Consider the following 15,311-nt stretch of genomic DNA (forward strand, 5'->3'; position numbering starts at 1 on the left):
AGTTTCAAGCAGTTCTAGTTTCTTCACCAATCCTGGTGCAGAAAGGCTGCCTTGTTGCTGTAGGAGAAAGGACACCTGGATATCAGGATTCCAGTCACTATAGTGACAAAAACTAGTATAGCTTATTCTGATTTCTACCTGAAGCAGTTGACTCCATGTTGGGTAATGAGGGGCTCCTTGTTCTCCTGAGTTTTCATCCATACACATGAGTGTGTATACTGCTGCTCTAAATTTCTTGCCTCAATCACTACTTACATTTCAATCTATATACATCATCTTGCACATAGAGAATGTAGACATTATGCCTATGTAGGATTACTGTGTTATTTGGAGGCAAGTCAGAGTAGATATAGGTTATCTAGATTAAGAGAGACTCCAAAGAAGCCTTTGAGTTTTCCTCTGTAGGCAAAATTGGATAGAGTATGCAAGACCCAACTCCTTAACACAAACAAGATGAGAATCCAGCCTGCAGTTGATCAGGTCAATTTAATATAAGAAAGCAGTATGGGTTAGAGAGATGGCTTGGCACTTAAGAACAGGTACTGCTCTTGCTCAGGATCTAGGTTTATCTCTCAGGACCCATGCCAGGTGATTCACAACCACCTCTAACTCCAGTTTCAGGAGATCTGATACCCTGCTTCTAGCCTCCACAGGCACTGCACTCGTGTGTACATAAATACATAAAGACATACACACATAACTAAAAGTAAAAATTAATTAACTTCAAGTCATTCCAATATTCTGGAGCACATTTAATTCATGAATTCTCAAATATCATTATCCTATAGTTCTCTGAACAAAACTAATCATTCAGCGCTGACTATGATCCTCAATGTCTGGAATGTCTAGTTGTCTTCGACACAACCAAATTCTAATCACTATGATTTGAATCATAATTTAAACCCCTCCCTGAATCCTTCCTCAGCAAATCATTCACTAACTATAAAATGCCTACTGTGTACACTGCTGTTCCCACGGTCGATCCAATTTACTCAGCTCATCATGTATTCTTTGTGTTTCCTACTTGTAAAACAACCCACTCCACTGAAAGCAATGGAGCAAGATCAAAAAGGCACACAAACAAGGGGACAGATCAAGAAAAGGAGGCAAGATTATAGATGGTACAGGGTCCTTCACAAAAGCCAGAATAATGGGAAGTGACAGTCATATCCATGCACATTTAAAACTGAACTCATAATTTAATTGTGTATACCTAGGTATACAATTATAGATAGATTGATAGATAATGTGATATTAAATTCTATTAGAAATTGACACATATCTCAGTCATAGAAATAGTCAATCATTCAGTTCCATGGAAAAGATAGCATGTTTACATATACTGTAAGATTAAGTAGATTAATTTGATGGATATGCCAAGTGCAGAGAGATCAAGATCACTATAAGAAATGTGTACATAAGCATACATAATCACAATATAAATGTGCCCATCCAAGTCACTACTATGAAAACTTGTGAAACATAAGATACTGTTCTATTCTTTAAATTCCTACTTTTCAGCAATAAGCTGTCAAATGAATGCATGGGATTCGAATGATAGTTGACAAGAATAATTCAAATTCAAGGGAAAATTAATGTTTAACCATAAAAATTCTCAAAATCAACATCCAGCATGTTAAAGCATTCTTATAATTATACTGGAAGTAATACTGTAATTTACTAAGTATAGCCAAGAATTTATAGAATCATGATTCAGAGTTGCACACAATCTGATTTTAGTACTAATGTTGAAAAATAAACCTACTGAAATCAACCCAATTAGCTGTATTTCTTAGAATGCAGGTAAAAGCCTGTTATAATTAACAACAGGTTAACAGAGATTCTATTAAATTGTGTAGTCTCACATTGAACCCACAATCCTTGTTGCTTTGGTTCCAAGAAAACTGTTTACAGCAAATAATCAAGAAAAACAAATATTTTCTCCAATTTTCTTTAAGTAATAATCATCCTTTATAATGTAAAATACTTTTGTGCTAGTATCAAAGCACACTGGATAATTCACTGTGAACATTATAAACGAAGAGCAAGCTCTGTCTCAACAGTCTCTTCGAAGCGACCTCTACTACTATCTCGACTGTTACACATTATGGGTGTCAAGCATCTCATCCCCTCATGCCACTTTCACAACTATGGTTACCTCTTTTCAGTTGTCACTTGTATAAGATGTCTTGATCATGCCAAACAGTCAATCTACTAATTTTATTTACTAATATAAAGTATATGCAGACATGTTTAACAAAACAGTAGTTTCCTTTGTCTTTTAATTATAGCAGTCATATATATATATATATATATATATATATATATATATTTACATATATGCATATAGCACATGTGATTCCAGTGAGATAAGTTTTAATGAAATATTTAAAATAAAGTCATAAAGTATTTCTACAGCTTAACAGGAATGATAAACTCAAGTCTTAAAAATGCATTTTCCCTCCTAATCAATGAGAAATTAAGAGCTTGTGAAATTGGGAACTTTGTGGCATAAAATGTATGTGCTATCTCAGAACTACACTTACTTAACAAAAGAATACAATGTATATAATAGTCTTTAGGTTTGTTACAAATAGAGTTTAATATGCTTTCTTTGACCTATAAAATATAAAAGTCTTTCATATACATCAATTTCTTAAGACACTCTGGTGAAAAATTCTTCTTTTTCCAATACTATAATATTCAGTGGAACCAAAATGCAACCACCTGCTTACTCACAAGGAGTGCTGTTCCTTTGGCCTTTCTTCCTAAAGCTATAATCCTTCATGCTTTTGGAACTGTAGTACCCCATTATTAGCTGGTTGATTTTATAGCATATTCTTTTGCTCTCTTGCAAGAGTCGTATGTGTGGGTATTTTAATTCAGATAATTTGTTTTCAAATTTCAAGATACTTTCTTGAAGTATTGAGAAGCAGATTTAAAATTCACTGCTCATGGCTTACTTAAAAAAATGTTGTCAACAAAAATTCTTTCAGCACTTTTATTTGAAAATAATATTCTCCAAATAAAGGAAACTAAAGATAAAGACATAAGGTCTCTGGTATCCAAGAAGCTCACAATCCATTGTAATCAATACATATGTACATAACAGAAAACATCCAACACCTGAAGTATCAGCAAGGAAAACATTTATGCTCAGTCTGAAATGGACAGCTTCAGAGTTTCAAACTAGAACACTAATATGCTAAAGAATTTCAAAGTACATTCCGCTATCAGACACAGGTTCCTGCATAGGTCAACAGAGATATGCATGTAGAGTTGCTAAACGCTATTGGTCTTGTAACACTCTGTTTTTCAATACATGTGCTTATAGGGCTACATAAATTAAGAGGGCATTTTTTCCTAATTGACACAAATAACATTCTAGCAGTGCCTGTGAATACACAGATGTATCCTGTTTCTTGACCTTTCTTGTGCCAGCAACATCACAATCTGAATGCCTTCAATAAAGAGCTGGTTAAATTAACTATGTTATATTATATAGTAGGATACTTTGAAGGCATTAAGATAAAAGACATAGTACAATAGTTAAATTAGATTCCAAAAGTTAATATCTTGGTATTGATAATGCATTATATTTATGTAAAATTGGCACCAGAAGTGAAGCTGTGATGAGCACATAGGATCTACCTACAATTTTTACAGTATCTTGTGAGTCTATAATTATTCCAAAATAAAAAGTAAAAGTAAACAGAGACAAACTGTGTATTAGTAAATAAGCAGACGATTGGAAGTATGTCCCAAGATTTGGAATAACAACTCTTGCTCATTACTGGCTGAGGTGAGAAGGGAGGAAGGAGAATGGTCCAGTCAACTTTGGAAGAGTTTGGCTGTTATTCCTATTGTGGGACCCAGTAATTATTCTTCTTGATATTTATAAGAATGACTTGAAATTTTATGTCTACATAAAAACTCACACACTGATGTCTAAAAGTGATTTTATGCCTAATTGCCAAAACCTGGAAACAGCTAAGATGTCTTTCAATAGACAAATAGATAAAAACAGTATGTTACATCAGATAATAAACTAATATTCCACACTTAATAAGAAACGAGCTATCAAGCCACAAAAAGACATAGTGAGACTTAAGTACAAATTACTAAGTGAAAAGAGTCAATCTGAAAGGCTATATAGCGTATGATTCCAACTATGTGTCATTCTGAGAAAAGAACAAAATACTGAAACATCAAAAAAAAAAAAAAAGTCAATGGTTTCCAGAGGTGCAGGGATAGGTAACACACAGAAGTTTTAAGAATAGTAAACTTGTTGTGGGAAAACTATTCTGCATGAGCCTATCATGGAAGACGTTTATATATGTTCAATTCTGTAAAATGTATACCACAAGAGTGAGCCCCTTGGTAAGTGAATTTGAAAAGATGATTTACAAATGCCATCAGTTTTTAAAAATGTACTCTTGATAATGGACTATGCATACTGAAACAGTGAATAGGATTAGGTGGTGTCTCTCTACATGTCTCCCCCTCTCTCTCTTTTTGCTGTGAAATAAAACTGCTCCCAAAGTAAAATTATATAAAAGTAACCCCCAAATCAATCCTTAACTGCTGAAGAAAATGTGTAGAAAAATTATGCATATAATATGCTACTTTTGTGTAAAACAAAACAAAAAAAGTATGTACTATAAATACTAGTCTACACACAGAAACAACTGGCAGCAGTGATAGTTACCTCTGGAGAGACAAACTAGATAGATGAGAGATGGGGTGGGGTTACACTGCATTTTCTTCATATAATATTGGAATGTACTATGTTTACATCATGAGCATATACTATTTGCCCTTTCCATGGGCCCATTATTTCCTGTTACAAACTTTTAAGGTGTCCCTCCACCTGGCATATTGCCTTTCACCCAACTGAGAACTCTGGAGATCATGGGATAGGATTTAGGGATAGGTTTTTCCACTGATCCAACATTCTGAGCTACACTATGAGCTATTCAAGTGTAACGTACCATCGTATGAGCTATTCCTGCCACAATGACTGTCACAGTAATAGACACAGACCTTCAACCTATTAGCCTGACCTTTCCAACTGACCTACTCTTAGAACCTAGGCCCAGAAAAAATTCCTTACAATGGTTCTGTGCCTGGGATGACACTATTAAAAACTTAAACTCTCACAAGCATAAGTCATTCTCTAATCAACAACTGTCTAACCTTAACCATCAATACTGAAAAGCTTATATAGTGAAGGTAGACTTTCTTGTGGAAATGAGTTTCTTATACATTTGTTATGTTAATATTCTATATGTCTGTGACCATGTGTCACCTTAGCCAAAATTCTCTAAGCTTTATTTAGATGTCTATAAGGCACTTAGTAGGTTTATGAGCCCATAATTAGTTCTTGTTCTAGAGAGTAACCTTCTTAAGGGCAGGGAAGCCTTTACAACTGTCACAGCATTCCTCACACCAAATATTATACTGGTCACTCATCTTGGAGACCATTTAATTAACACTTCAAATTTTAAAAATTAAGTAACTATAAAAATAACACTTAAACTAATTGGCTTAAAATAGAACACTGTTACTATTATGAAGGCAATGAAAAAGACTGTATACATGTATTACAGAAAGAAATTAGGCATTCCTAACTAACAAGGCTTTATCCCTTGAGGATGTTATTTTGACTTTGTGGGTGGGAGACTGGCATTTTGTGCATTAAAGAAAACTGTTTCCTTTCTCTTGCCATTCACCAGGCAGAGCTTGCTTCTCAGCTGAAACATTAAGACAAAATTGCTAAACTACTCTCTTTAAACTTGGTAAACAAATGCTAAATAAGGAGACTAGGATCCCTGGAGACACATGGAAGCTAGTAGTCCCTTCTGAGAGCTCAAGTTCAATAGCATCCTACCAGCAAGACATCTTGCTTTGTCTGCTCCTGTCCTGGATCCTGAAGGCCCCTTGTGTGGTGCTACTTATGACCAATTCAAGATAACATTCAAAAGTATTCAGCTTTTACTCATTTTCCCTGTAAGTAAACAAAACAAACAAACAAATAAAACAAGCCAAAGGAGATTGTACTGTCTTCCCATAGGAACAAATCAACAATATTGTTATATAAACTACAATATTACTTATGATAGATAATGTCTTTATTATATTACGCCATTAATCACATTATATAAGTTTGTGTAAGTTCTAAGAAAGCAAAAATTAAATTCTCTTCAATAGAGCTTTATCAACTTCAAATTACAAGAACTCATATTTCAATGTAATGTTCTGAGATTTTGTTTGTTGTGAATTTTTAAGTATTTCATTAAGGTTTATCCAGAAAAAAATTAAAATATCCTACATAGGCAAAATATTTGTACCTAGTTATAATAAATGAAAGAAATTGTCAAATAAAGCTTAATTTTGGAAATACCATTAATTCTTACTCTCAAAATCGAGAATCTGAGTATATGCCAAAGCATTGAGATTCTAATCCTAAATACCAATTGTTAAGTCATATAATTAAGGGTTACCTTGGGAATAGTAGTATCTTAAATTCATCTACTTTAGATTAATACAAACAGCAGTAGTAATGCACAAAAACTCTTTATCTATATCTGTTCATTAAAACCTCCTTTATTTGTGCTATCCTGCCATTCAGGTCCCCACCACCACCACCAAGATAAGGTCTCTATGTAGCCCAGGATGGCTTAGAACTCACTACGTAACCCAGACTGTTCTGGAAAATATAATTCTCTTGCCTAAGCCTCCTAAACGGTGGGATCACAGGTATATACCACCATGCCCGACTTCAAATAACTTATTTGTAAATGACAAACCCATTACGGGTTTTATGCAGCTGCTGTCTTTTAAATCAGAGAAAGCAGTTGTAATCAAAATACTTTTCTCTCTTAGTTTCACATTTATAGTTAATTTTACTACTGTTCTTTCTTTGTGTGCATTTAAGCTTATATCTATAGATACTTATGTGGGGTTACATTCCAATAAACTCATCATAAATTTAAAAATAATCATAAGTCAAAAGTATATTTAATAAAACTAGCCTCCCCAAACATCACATCTTAGCAACACAGAACACTGTAGAGTCTCAGTTGTTTACCCTCGGGATCACTGGCACAGTGGGAGCTGGGATTATTACCATTTGGTATCTTGAGACAGCATAATACCTCATATCCTTAGCCTGGTAAACGTTACAAATTCAGAACTCAATTTTTGGTATCTAGTGAGTAAATATCACTTTGATAAAAACAAAAACAAAAGGCAAAACTTAAGTAGAACTACTGTAAACTTCATTTCAGTCTGAAGAATTCCTCCCACCAATAATTTCTTAAAGGACAGACTGCAACAAATTCTTAATTTTTAGTTAGCTGAAAATGTCCTTTTATTTTTATAAAAGATCTTCTTCTTCGATATAGAATTTCATGTTCAAATTTCATTTCTTTCACGGTTTTGACTATTTTATCCCAGTGCTCTTCTGGGTCAAAATTTTCTGATATGAAAGCATCTGTTAATCTCACCGAGACGCCCCATCTACGATGAGTTTCTTTGCTCTTACAAGACTTATTTTGCTTTTCTCATTCAAGAGTTTGAATATGCTTTGGGATTTATTTGAGTTCACTGAGCTTCTTGAAGTTAGATTTTCATCAAATTTTGGGAGTATTTATGTTATTCCTTCAAATAGTCTTTCTGTCCTTATCCTCAATTCAGGGACACTGTGTATACATCCGTACCCATGATAGCACAGGTCTCTTAGACTGGCCATTCTTTGTCTTTCAATTTTTTTTGTTCCTTAAATATTATCATCTAAATGAACTTACTTTCAAATTTCTTGATTCTGTCTGGCATGGTACCTCATGTCTTTAATCCTAGCATTCTAGAGGTAGAGATATGTAGATGTCTGTGGGTTCAAGGCCATCCTGGTCTTCATAGTAAGTACTAGGTCAGCCAGGGTTGGATAACAACACTGAGTTTCGAAAACAAAAATAAATTTTGTTGATTCTGTTAGAGAACTTTGGTGAAATTTTCATTTCATTTGTTCCAACTGTAAGTCCAGATATTTGTTTCTTCATAATTTATATTTCTCTATTATATTTGTCAATACAGCATTCTTAAAATTCCTTCTTCATTGTTTCTTTTAAACAAATATATTCAGAATATCTAAATTAAAGTAGTCTAATAAGCACAATATCTGGGCTTGCTCAGGGACAATTTCTACTGGTTGTTTATTTATTTGTGTATGTGTCCTGGTTAGGAAAATGAGACATTTAAATAATATGATATAGAATGTTTAAAAAGCAAATGTCCTCCTTCTTTTATTATTGTGGTTTATTTAGAGAGCCCATATTCTCTGTAATGTCTGGCCACTCAAGTCCCTTCTATTACCTTCATAGTTAGTTAATGATGTGTACAAGCTTATAATCAAACCAACATTCACTCTTCATTTAGGTGTCCTGTACAGGGATGTACATTCAATAGTGTGGTAGATAAAATCCTATCTTAGCTTTTGCTTCCTGATTACACAAGGGTCTTTGAGGCAATCATTTCAGGAAGATTCAGGGTTAGACTATTGTCCCTGATAGTTTTCAACAAGTAACCTAGGTTTATCCCAATGTGTGAGGATGAGGAAGATCAAATACATACAAATCATGTAAATACAGTCTTCTCATAGAGCTCTCATACAGGTCAAATAATGAAAATTATTTGAAGACAATGATGCTATAGATATTTCCCATTTTTGAGGTTGCTGGCTTTCAAGGCTATCATGGAGAGGGGACAGAAGACACCATTAGGGGAGATTAAAACAGAATAGGGGTTACCGTTCTAATGAAATATTAGCTATTGTATAGAGTAAATGGTCTTTCATGCTGCTGGAAGCACTTAGTCAAATTTTTTAGAACCACAAAATATTTTACTTACACTGTGTGTGTTTGGGTATGTGTGTGCACACATACTCATGCATATGTGCCACAGAGTATGAGTGGAGGCCAAAGGACAATTTGTGGAATTTGGTTCTTCCCTTCCACAAGTCTCAAGGATCAAACTCAGGCCATCAGACTTTACATCATGCACCTTATAAATCATCTTCCTGATACTCCCAAAAGCTATTTTGACAACTGTTGTCAACAGTCACATTGATTTTATAGAAGGGTAAAATTTTTAATGTCTTTATTCCTATAATCCCCTCCTTGAGCTTGAAAATCATACTGGTAATAGAGTCTTTTAAAAATTAACTTCAGCTCTTAAAAGTCCACAGAAAATATACAGGATCTCTGGTGATATCACCACCTAGACTGCTATTTTAAGGTACTCTATGAAAGTCTATAAAATCAGCAGAGGAAAAGATGGGCCTTGAAACCTGTTCCTTTTTTAACTTTGGTGACTACAAAGAAATAATTGTGATTTCCACTGAAAGATACAGTAAAAATGTATTTGTTATTATCAATATTCTGCTAAGGTTTTAAAGATTCACATGTCAATTTTATATAAAAGATGAGAAAAAATAACTGATGCTAGCCAGTCAGACTACTTATACAATACTGTTCAATGTCTAACACTGTAACTCAACAGATGAAAGGTTTCAAGAAAGAGGAATCAATGTATTTCTTTGATGAAATGAAGAACACAGTAATTCTGAGCTCTAAGTCTTGACTTTCATAAACAATTAAAAATCTTTAAAAATTCATTTTAATACAGAAGATACTCTTTTATCTACTACAACTACTCATCATGATGTTTCCAAAACATGGTATGATATGAAAGTTTGACAACAGTAACATTATCCTGATACTAGACTAGGAGAGGAGATATAAAATATAAAAGTGACTCTCCACTTAGCTAGCTTTCAGGGTATAATTAATAACAGCATAAATATAATAATGTCTGTATGCAGTTGTGTGAACATTCATATGTATAGAGGAGAATTGGAGAAGGTGAGAAAGGAGGGCACAGTCAGAGGCAGGAGGGGAAAGGAAGAAATGATGGGGCAGGAAGAAAAACAGACAAATATGTAACATTCTTTTGTCCCTATTAAAATAGTACCTAGAATTATACGTGAGACTAGTTTGGGGACTCATGTGGCAGTGTACAGACTTCTGCTGCAGGAATAAAACGATGAAAATCAGTGGCAATTTGCAATGTTTGCAAAGTCCAAGCCCTTTTCTGGGAAGCCAATTTAAAAGAACAGTTACTGAATATAAGAAATCACTCATAAAACCAGCAACAACAGTCCTGTTGTTCATGATGTTGTCACATTTGCAATGCTTGGTTGCTGAATTCCATTTTGTAAATATGGATTTTATTTAAAAAACAGCATGGATATACAATGGACAATATATATTTCCATTGTTAAGAGTTGAAAATCTGTGGGACTAAAATATGCAACTGCAAAAATTTATGAGCAAAAACTTTTATGGATAACCATTAAGATCTTTCATTTAATAATTTTTCACTTAACAGGGAGAGTAATTTTAAGAATATAAATCTGATATGTTTTAAGGCTAATATGTGGGAATAAATTGCTTTGTGAGTCTGTCATATCATCTGACCAGGCCTGAATATTTTCTTTGCATCATAAATTATATAATAATTTAAGATGTGATGAAATTTTCTTTCTGAAGATGTTCTTCCCAAATACCTAGTACTGGAGATTAACATAAAGAGTGGTGTAAGAGTTGTAAATTAGTGTTGTTTCTTCTCAGCCAAAAGATTAATTTTGTACAGGTTAAAGACTAATGCATTGAATACAGTTTCAACTCAGACCCGCAAAATAAACAGGTCAGTCATAAAACATTTTTGAAGGAGATTACATACAAAAATAGTATTTCTGCTTTCAAAGACATCTTATAATCCCTTGGAGAAGGCTTACTCAAATCTCTTTTTGTACATTAAAATTAGAACAAAGATATCAGGACTTTTTACGTAAACAAGGCTGGGTGGGTTTTAGGCGGTAAGGTGCTGGTCCCCAGAACCTATGTTTTTTAAAAAGGAAAACCAGAAATAGTGGTACATGCCTATAAACCCAGCGATGGGGAGATGGAAGGCAGAAACAAAAAGATCCTTGGAAGCTTGCTGGCCCAGTGAGCTTGGCAGAGCTGGCAAAAGTTCAAGTCAACTATAGACCTTTTCTCAAAACAAAAGGTGAAAAGCAACAGAAAAATGACACCCAAGACCCAAGACTGTCCACTGTAATCCACGGGCACATGTATACACATGCACATCCCCTCTATACACACACACACACACACACACACACACACACACACACATTTCTACAAAAACAAAGATGTTCTATAGACATTCAATTTAAAATATGGTATAAACCTGATATAGCAGTACATGTCTTTAATCCCACTACTCAGGAGGCAGAGGCAGGTGGATTTCTGAGTTCAAGGCCAGAAGAGCCAAGGCTACAGAGAAAGACCCTGCCTAAAATATATGGTATACATTCATGGTATATAGTGATTACTTGTGCATACATTTATACTATAATGACAATCAAATGAACATATCCACCAACACCCATGCTATCAGACCCCTAAAACTTGATTCAGCTTATAACTAAGTTTATATACTTCAATCAATATTCCTTTCATCCCCTCACCTCAGACCCTGCTAGTCTACTCTATATCCATATATTTTACTATGAATTTGATTTAACAGATAAAGGACGTAATGTGATATTTTTTGTGTGTCTAGTTTATTTCACATAGCATAATCTTTTCCAGGTTTGTCTATGTTGTTAAAATGGCAGGATTTCCTTCTTTTAGGGCTAGACAGCATTCCAAAGTATGTTTGTGAGTATGTGTGTATCAATTTCCTTATCCATTTTATCAGTACACACTTTGGTCATTATCTTGACTAGTGTCGATAATGTAACAATATGACCATACAGATTTATCTTCAACCTACTCCTTTTGTTCTCTGGAAGTGCTGTAACTGGATCATATGGAAGTTCTCTATATTTAAGAATTTCTATGTACTACTTTTCCTGATTGTAAGAATTGACTGACATTAATTCCAAAAGTATGTAAGAGTTCCTTTGGTCTACATCCCTGCTAATGTTTTCTCTTTCTTATAATTGCATCTTAGTAGGAATGAACAGTTATGATTTGCATTTCCTTGATTGCTAAGAGATATTGAGCATATTTCATTTACTTACTGGCTGTGTATCTAATTAGGACATATGTCTATTCAGGCTGAAAGGAATTGGCTTTTTCCACAAAATGTAGGCTATCCCCAATGTGGCAATAATATAAGAATAAAGTGGGTATATGGTAGAAATCATTTTTCTGCCACAGTGCCTTATTTTTTTTTTCTTACAAAGGAATAATACTGGTCCATAGTCACTGGGCCAACATACCATAAATCTCTTAAAACTATTCAATTTAAGTATCATGATGTAGACAAAGTATAAATGGTCAGATTTGATGAGAGGTGCCATGAGTAGCGGTGGGTCAATCTTCTGTTAGGTGACAAATAGCTGAGATCATCAACTTAACCAGAGGAAAGGTTACTTTTGGCTCACAATTTTTAAAGACTTTAGTCAACAGTCATCTCTTTCTGTTGCTTTAGGCCTGAGGCAGCACTGTACTGTGATGAGAAACAAAAGTTGGAGTAAACCCCATGGCAACCAGAAGCAGAGAAAAGAAATAAAGGGAGCATGGACCCAATATCTCTTTTTAAGGGCAAGTCCTAAATGATCTAACTTCCTCCTCTAAGGATCTATGTCCTAAATGTCCCACCACATCTTCATATCACCAAGATTAAGAATAAACTGCCTTTGAGAAACTTGCCATGTCCTAACAATAACAGTAGCTCTTCGTAAATGGTAATTTTAATTTTCTTTGTCTTCTCATGCTTTATTTTGTGAATTTATAATCTATCTTAAACCTATTTATTTTAACATCTAATTTGTGTTCTAAATTTTAAGTCTAGAAAGCTGTATCTCCATTTATGTTTCTAGCATGTGTTATTTTCTACTAGGTATCTAGTATATGTATCAATACATTCAGGTTAATAATGATTGTGTCTTAAGGTTTTTTACACTCTAGAGGAAATTGTAATCTAGAATCCAAACATAGAGTATAGGTACTTAAGTTCAGAAAAATTCTTCATTGTTTTCTAATATGTCTATATTCAGGTAAACTTAGCATTGAAGAGTAGATTTCAGAGGTTTGGCAAATAGTTAAAGTTTATGCATTACAGAACATCGCAGTCATTCTTTGCTTTAAATACTGTCAAGAAAAAATTCTGCATACGTTTTAGAATTATATTATCACAAATTCAAAATTGATCCCATTAAATGGTGTAACTACACTTCTGTATATATTCAAATCCATTGTCTGAAACAATTTGACAGTCATTAAGTTTATAGTCCCAGCTGGACAGTGGTGGCGCATGCCTTTGATCCCAGCACTTGGGAGGCAGAGGCAGGCAGATTTCTGAGTTCAAGGCCAGCCTGATCTACAGACTGAGTTCCAGGTCAGCCAGAGCTACATAGAGAAACCCTGTCTCGAAAACAAACAAACTAACAAACAAAACAAAAACAAAAAAAAAGTTTAGAGTCCCTTCCACTCATTACTCCACTAGGTCCCACAAATGGAAGAAATAGTTAAGACCTGGAAATAACATTCCATATGATATAAGGGGGTAGGCATTGCTAGAATTAAAGCCATAGAAACTATAAAATTCTAGTGTTCTCAGGCCTTTATACATTCAAGAAATTGAACACTCATTCTTGAAATTGGTGAAACAACAAAAGGGATTATGCAGTGGAAGAGTAAAAGGTTCTCCCTAAATTTATATATTAAATTTAAGACGAGACAGACTAGGAGAGGAAAGTATTTAAAATTAACATAGCTATTCCTATATATGAAAGCAGTAGAGGCCATCCTGGGTTGATGAAACATTATTTAGCCTAGCAAATGGTCAAAACTCTTCATGGTTGTGAAAACAAGCTTGAAGATCAAGCAAAAACTGACATGCTATACTGAATTGCAATAAACATGAGTCAAGGTTTTAGGAGTTGCCTAGTCAACACTGGAATGGAGACCCATGGGACCCAAGCCCAGCTTTCCACTTTAATGTAGAATTTACTTGTTTTACTGCGATAGCCAAAATGACTCTTTCTTAACTATTATGTCTACCTTATGGAGGCCACTGACAAATAAAAACGCACATTCATTGAAACCTGGGAAAATAAAGTTAGCTTATATACATGGACAATATTAGCCCATATAAACAATAATACCTCCCACTCTCCTGGGCTGGGGATGTAGTTCAGTTTATAGAATGTTTGCCTAGAATGCACCAAGTCCTGGATTTGATCTCCAGTGCCATATGAAACTGATCATGGTGACATATGCCTGAAACCCAATAATTGGGAGGTATAGGCAGAAAAATCAGCAATTGAAGTTATCCTCCACTCTAGCTAGAAGACAGTCTAGAACATGAGTCTATCTCAAAAAAGCTCAAAGAAAAGAAAATTCTCCTTTAAAAGTGGTCAATTTGTGTCTTAAATATGTCTTAATATAACTTAATATAACATCAGGTAATAGATGGAAAGATTTGCTTTTTTTTTTTAAGAGTAAGCAGTATTCACTAGGAAATAAAGTGCTATTCTATGGTAAGTTAAGAAATGATTCTAGCCGGGCGTGGTGGCACATGCCTTTAATCCCAGCACTTGGGAGGCAGAGGCAGATGGATTTCTGAGTTCGAGGCCAGCCTGGTCTACAAAGTGAGTTCCAGGACAGCCAGGGCTATACAGAGAAACCCTGTCTCGAAAAACAAAAACAAAAACAAACAAAACAAAAAGCAATGATTCTAAAATTTTGTTCCAAAATAGTAGTATAGAGCTTTAATAAAGTTTGCTTATATGGTTTGTCTCAAAATTGAAACATCTTAAATAGGGTATGTTAAGAACTACAATGAGAACATTCATTAGACTAATAGATGTTTAAACCAATTTTAAAAGTATTTTCAATAATTAGTATACAATCCTCCTATAACTGATATAATTCTCAGTACCTTCATTATATTAAATAAATTTTGAATATCAAAGTAAAATTTTATTAATTGTAGGAGAAAAAAGTGGTTTGAACTGTTTAGTTCTAGAATATCTGGGGTGGTTTGTTTTTTAAATTACATAATCTTTACAGCAAGTCAGTTTTTTCAACTTTACATTGAAGATATAGGTGTCTAAAAGAAAAAGATACAAGATACAGAGAGCACTCAGAGTATGATGTAACAATGCTCTAAGTGACTTATGCTGAATATGTATTGATGAATGAAAGCACTTTGTCACTTTGTCTACGCAGCAGACT

General features: G+C 34.2%; 1 protein-coding gene across 1 annotated transcript in view; it reads right to left on the minus strand.

Annotated features, from left to right (window-relative positions):
* Ammecr1 (Alport syndrome, mental retardation, midface hypoplasia and elliptocytosis chromosomal region gene 1) overlaps window positions 1-15,311 on the minus strand; it is a 103,631-nt gene that overhangs the window by 75,441 nt on the left and 12,879 nt on the right. The gene's annotated exons all lie outside the window — the stretch shown is intronic.

The sequence above is a fragment of the Mus pahari genome, chromosome X, assembly GCF_900095145.1.
Source record: "Mus pahari chromosome X, PAHARI_EIJ_v1.1, whole genome shotgun sequence".
Classification (NCBI taxonomy): Eukaryota; Metazoa; Chordata; class Mammalia; order Rodentia; family Muridae; genus Mus; species Mus pahari.